We start from the raw sequence: 7,120 nt of genomic DNA on the forward strand, positions 1-7,120 counted from the left end.
TAATTGTGTGCCAAACTCGTAACTCAGATACTCATCTCTATGATCATATCATAGACATTTTATCGTCTTGTCACAATGATCTTCAACTTCACTCTGAAATTACTTGAACCATTCAATAATTCAGACTTGTGTTTCATCAAGTAAATATACTCAACATCTACTCGAATCATCTGTGAAGTAAGAACATAACGATATTCGCTGCATGCCTCAGCACTCATTGGACTGCACACATCAAAATGTGTTACTTCCAACAAGTTGCCATCTTGTTCCATCTTACTGAAAACGAGGCTTTTCGGTCATCTTGCCCATGTGGTATGATTTGCATATCTCAAGTGATTCAAAATCAAGTGAGTCCAAACGATCCATCTGCATGGAGTTTCTTCATGCATATACACCAATAGACATGGTTCGCATGTCTCAAACTTTTCAAAAAACGAGTGAGTCCAAAGATCCATCAACATGGAGCTTCTTCATGCGCTTTATACCAATATGACTTACATGGCAGTGCCACAAGTAGGTGGTACTATCATTACTATCTTATATCTTTTGGCATGAAAATGTGTATCACTACGATCGAGATTCAATAAACCATTCCTTTAGGTGCAAGACCATTGAAGGTATTATTCAAATAAATAGAGTAACCATTATCTCCTTAAATGAATAACCGTATTGCGATAGACATAATCCAATTATGTCTATGTTCAACGCAAACACCAAATGACAATTATTCAGGTTTAATACTAATCTTGATGGTAGAGGGAGCGTGCGATGTTTGATCACATCAAACTTGGAAACACTTCCAACACATATCGTCAGCTCACCTTTAGCTAGTCTCCGTTTATTCCGTAGCTCTTTTATTTCAAGTTACTAACACTTAGCAATCGAACCGGTATCTAATACTCTGGTGCTACTAGGAGTACTAGTAAAGTACACATTAACATAATGTATATCCAATATACTTCTATCGACCTTGCCAGCCTTCTTATCTACCAAGTATCTAGGGTAATTCTGCTTCAGTGTCCGTTCCTCTCATTACAGAAGCACTTAGTCTTGGGTTTGGGTTCAACCTTGGGTTTCTTCACTAGAGCAGCAACTGTTTTGCCGTTTCATGAAGTATCCCTCGTCGCCCTTGCCCTTCTTGAAACTAGTGGTTTTACCAACCATCAACAATTGATGCTCCTACTTGACTTCTACTTCCGCGGTGTCAAATATCGCCAACACTTCAAGGATCATCATATCTATCCCTGATATGTTATAGTTCATCACGAAGCTCTAGCAGCTTGGTGGCAATGACTTTGGAGAAACATCACTATCTCATCTGGAAGATCAACTCCCACTGGATTCAACTGATTGTTGCAGTCAGACAATCTGAGCACAAGCTCAACGATTGAGCTTTTCTCCCTTAGTTTGCAGGCCAAGAAAATCGTCGGAGGTCTTATACCTCTTGACGTGGGCACGAGCCTGAAATCCCAATTTCAGCCCTCGAAACATCTCATATGTTTCGCGACATTTCAAAAACGTCTTTGGTGCCTCTACTCTAAACCATTTAACTGAACTATCACGTAGTTATCAAAACGTGTATGTCCGATGTTCGCAACATCCACAAACAACGTTTGGGGTTCAGCACACTGAGCGGTGCATTAAGGACATAAGCTTTCTACTGTCCGCATAATCGCTACTATCAACTTTCAACTATATTTTCTCTAGGAACATATCTAAACAGTGGAACTAAAGCGCGAGCTTACGACATAATTTGCAAAGATCTTTTGACTATGTTCAGGATAATTAAGTTCATCTTATGAACTCCCACTCAGATAGACATCCCTCTAGTCATCTAAGTGATTACATGATCCGAGTCAACTAGGTCGTGTCCGATCATCACGTGAGACGGACTAGTCATCATCGGTGAACATCTTCATGTTGATCGTATCTACTATACGACTCATGCTTGACCTTTCGGTCTCTTGTGTTCCGAGGCCATGTCTGTACATGCTAGGCTCGTCAAGTCAACCTAAGTGTTTCGCGTGTGTAAATCTGTCTTCCACCCGTTGTATGTGAACATAAGAATCCATCACACCCGATCATCACGTGGTGCTTAGAAACGACGAACTTTCACAACGGTGCACAGTTAGGGGGAACACTTTCTTGAAATTTTAATGAGGGATCATCTTATTTACTACCGTCGTTCTAAGCAAATAAGATGTATAAACATGATAAACATCACATGCAATCAAAATGTGACATGATATGGCCAATATCATTTTGCTCCTTTTGATCTCCATCTTCGGGGCTCCATGATCATCATCGTCACCGGCATGACACCATGATCTCCATCATCGTGTCTCCATGAAGTTGTCTCGCCAACTTATTACTTCTACTACTATGGCTACCGGTTAGCAATAAAGTAAAGTAATTACATGGCGTTGTTCAATGACACGCAGGTCATACAATAAATAAAGACAACTCCTATGGCTCCTGCCGGTTGTCATACTCATCGACATGCAAGTCGTGATTCCTATTACAAGAACATGATCAATCTCATACATCACATATATTCATCACATTCTTCTTGGCCATATCACATCACATAGCATACCCTGCAAAAACAAGTTAGACGTCCTCTAATTGTTGTTTGCATGTTTTACGTGGCTGCTATGGGTTTCTAGCAAGAACGTTTCTTACCTACGCAAAACCACAACATGATATGCCAATTTCTATTTACCCTTCATAAGGACCCTTTTCATCGAATCCGTTCCGACTAAAGTGGGAGAGACTAGCACCCGCTAGCCACCTTATGCACCAAGTGCATGTCACTCGGTGGAACCTGTCTCACGTAAGTGTACGTGTAAGGTCGGTCTGGGCCACTTCATCCCACAATACCGTTGAAACAAGATTGGACTAGTAACGGTAAGCATATTGAACAAAATCAACGCCCACAACTACTTTGTGCTCTACTCGTGCAAAGAATCTACGCAATAGACCTAGCTCATGATGCCACTGTTGGGGAACGTAGCAGAAATTCAAAATTTTCCTACGTGTCACCAAGATCTATCTATGGAGAAACCAGCAACGAGGGGAAGGAGAGTGCATCTACATACCCTTGTAGATCGCTAAGCGGAAGCGTTCAAGAGAACGGGGTTGAAGGAGTCGTACTCGTCGTGATCCAAAACACCGGAGATCCTAGTGCCGAACGGACGGCACCTCCGCGTTCAACACACGTACAGCCCGGTGACGTCTCCCATGCCTTGATCCAGCAAGGGAAGAGGGAGAGGTTGAGGAAGACTCCATCCAGCAGCAGCACAACGACGTGGTGGTGATGGAGGAGCGTGGTAGTCCAGCAGGGCTTCGCCAAGCACCGCGGGAGAGGAGGAGTAAGAGAGGTAGGGCTGCGCCAAAAGGGAGAGATTCTCATGTGTTGGGCAGCCCCCACACCTCAAGTATTTATAGGGGGGAGGGGAGGGGGCTGCGCCCCCTCTAGGGTTCCCTCCCTAGGGGTGGCGGCAGCCCCCAGATCCCATCTGGGTGGCGGCCAGAAGGGGAGAGGGGGGAAGGCGCACCTAGGGTGGGCCTTAGGGCCCATCTGCCCTAGGGTTTGCCCCCTTCCCCCACTTCCCTGCGCCTTGGGCCCTGTGGGGGGGTGCACCAGCCCACCTGGGGCTGGTCCCCTCCCACACTTGGCCCATGCAGCCCTCCGGGGTTGGTGGCCCCACTTGGTGGACCCCCGGGACCCTCCCGATGGTCCCGGTACGTTACCGGAAAACCCCGAAACTTTTCCAGTGACCAAAACAGGACTTCCCATATATAAATCTTTACCTCCGGACCATTCCGGAACTCCTCGTGACGTCCGGATCTCATCCGTGAGTCCTAACAACATTCGGTAATCACATACAAACTTCCTTTATAACCCTAGCGTCATCGAACCTTAAGTGTGTAGACCCTACGGGTTCGGGAACCATGCAGACATGACCGAGACGCTCTCCGGTCAATAACCAACAGCGGGATCTGGATACCCATATTGGCTCCCACATGTTCCACGATGATCTCATCGGATGAACCACGATGTCAAGGACTCAATCGATCCCGTATACAATTCCCTTTGTCTAGCGGTATTGTACTTGCCCGAGATTCGATCGTCGGTATCCCAATAACTTGTTCAATCTCGTTACCGGCAAGTCTCTTTACTCGTTCCATAACACATCATCCCGTGATCAACCCCTTGGTCACATTGTGCACATTATGATGATGTCCTACCGAGTGGGCCCAGAGATACCTCTCCGTTTACACGGAGTGACAAATCCCAGTCTCGATTCGTGCCAACCCAACAGACACTTTCGGAGATACCTGTAGTGCACCTTTATAGCCACCCAGTTACGTTGTGACGTTTGGTACACCCAAAGCATTCCTACGGTATCCGGGAGTTGCACAATCTCATGGTCTAAGGAAAAGATACTTGACATTAGAAAAGCTTTAGCATACGAACTACGATCTTTGTGCTAGGCTTAGGATTGGGTCTTGTCCATCACATCATTCTCCTAATGATGTGATCCCGTTATCAACGACATCCAATGTCCATGGTCAGGAAACCGTAACCATCTATTGATCAACGAGCTAGTCAACTAGAGGCTTACTAGGGACATGGTGTTGTCTATGTACCCACACATGTATCTGAGTTTCCTATCAATACAATTATAGCATGGATAATAAACGATTATCATGAACAAGGAAATATAATAATAACTAATTTATTATTGCCTCTAGGGCATATTTCCAACAAAGGAAAATATGGCATATACATAACACACCTTCTCTGTTTCTTTACTTCACAGCAATGAAAACTGTCCTGTTAAACTACTATGTCAAACTTTTTTTCATGATTTTATCATACACTAAAAATTAAATAAAAAAGAAATATTTAAAGACAAATTATATCAGGGGGTGCAATCCAAATATAGTAATTTATGTGTTAATCTTTCTCAAGAATGCTTAAGGTCCAAAGGGAAAACAACGTAAACAATGAACAGAGCTCGCTAAGCACTAATTCTGGTGTAGCACAAAATACTAATAAATAATATCAATGCAGACTAGTTAGGAGCCCAGGAAGGAACTACAAACAACATAACACACATCAGCGGATTAAGCATATGCAATATAAGTATTCAGAGAAGAGGGAGACCTAGCACAAAACAATCAGAGAGGAAAACAACAACTACATACATGGGGTGGAGGGAGAGAGTACAAACCAACTCAATTTTGGTGGCATCAGATCGGGAGTACACGACATCCTTTGTTCTTCCCCTATATATCTCCCATTCCGCGTGTACTCAATAAAAAAAGGTGGCACATAAGCCAATCAGCATATTAGGAGAGGATGATCTTGGAGGAAAGGTGAGAATTAGACACATCATATTACATACTCTTTTCCGATGAATACTGATAATAAGATCTCATCACAACTACATTTCGTTGTGCTCCAAATACTACTAGATTTTACTTATTATGTAATGTCAGTGGGTTACCTCTTGTTTTGGTCCTCTCAGACACGTTCACTGCACACAACTTTAATCATTGGCATTCTGGCACGGTGGCGTGGCTTGCCGCGCCTTGCCCACAAAACGGCAGGCAACAAGATACGATTAACCATTTTGAAAGATGATGGAGCTAAAGTGGTATATGTACAAGTGATTTTAGCACGTGAATATAAAGAGGCATGAACAGAACAACCCATTCTTTCAAAATGGTTAAACGAACAAAAACATTGACAAAGTGCAATTACAGCAGAAACATGCATGAACAGAACAACCCCTTTGCCGTTGCATTCCATTCCATTGGATATACAATGTTTACAATTCCCCTTTTTCCTTTTTCCAGGTGAAAATTCTAGATATATCAACTAATTAGATGACTGTACATGTTGGCTTTTGGGGGAATGGATCAGCACAATCATCAGCACAGATAAATGAAAATAAGGACTAAACATCAGCTCATGTGTCATACAAAATGGTGAGTTGGGTACTTGTGCTCGTCACCGTTGTAGTCGTAGTACGACCTCTCCCCCTTGGAGATGTCCCTGTTGGCACCAGGAGACAATGGATTCACTGTCGATTGCGAACCGCACGCACTTGAGGTTCTGCTTCTTCCTGCCTTCCTTGCAATGGTCATCATCACGCAAATTTTTCAGACATGGTTCCGATCAATGCATAAAATGCACGGTGATCAGAGGAAGAGAATACTTACGGTTGTTTATCCCGTTGATGAACCGTGCAATGTTGCTTCGCTTGTCGGGGTAGATGACGAGGCTCTTGGATGGCGGCTCGGCGAAGAGCAGAGTCATCATGCTGTCGCCGTCGTCGTGCTCACAGTTTCGAAGGTAGTCAAGCTCGCCGACGTACTTGGTGATGATGGTCAGATCCTTGATGTGCCTGTCTGCCTCGACCATGAATCTGTCCAAGAAATTCCACACAATAATCAGTGCCTGAATGATTCTTAAGAACAAGATCAGAAATGAGCAGCGAATTGTGCAGACAATACTAACCCTTCCACCGGATTGAAGACGACCGAGGAGAGGCCCCTTGCTCCATCATCCTCTTGCATAGGGTTAATGTCTCTGCATCCCCCCTTGGCAGCACCTGAAATGAGATGGCACCCAAGCTTCAGCAAAACTGAAATGGCGTCGTGACACTGAATTTAATGGAGATCGGGTGGTGGAATTGGAGGAAGCGTCTGACCTGCATCCCTCTTGCCAGGAGGGCGGATTGGTTGGCGGACCGGGGCGCCATGCCGGGCACGTAGGTGAGGTCGTTGTTGAAGACGGCGCTGGTGGCCGTGAGCGCCGTGGCGAGCGAGGCCATCTGCGTGAGGCGGCGGACGGGGTCCTTGCTGGGGGTGAAGGGCGGCTTCCTGCTCTTCTTCTCGGACACCACCAGCGCGCTGGCGGCCTTCCGCTTCCTCTTCTTCCCCTCCGGCGGCTCGGCCGCCGCGAGACGATGGCACGCCGGCCTTGTCGCGCGCGGCCCCCATCTATCTAGATGGGCGCGTGAGGCCGGGGATGGGTGCCCAGGCGAGCGGCGGCGGCGGCAGGGCGAGGGCGAGCGGGACAGGCGGGGCGGGGCGGGCGGGACAG

The 7,120-nt window shown here is 45.7% G+C and overlaps 1 pseudogene; it reads right to left on the reverse strand.

Moving 5' to 3' along the window:
- Window positions 1-5,988: 5,988 nt before the first annotated feature.
- LOC123039398 (histone-lysine N-methyltransferase ATXR6-like) overlaps window positions 5,989-7,120 on the reverse strand; it is a 2,508-nt pseudogene continuing 1,376 nt past the window's right edge.

This window comes from Triticum aestivum, chromosome 2B (genome assembly GCF_018294505.1).
Source record: "Triticum aestivum cultivar Chinese Spring chromosome 2B, IWGSC CS RefSeq v2.1, whole genome shotgun sequence".
Taxonomy (NCBI): Eukaryota; Viridiplantae; Streptophyta; class Magnoliopsida; order Poales; family Poaceae; genus Triticum; species Triticum aestivum.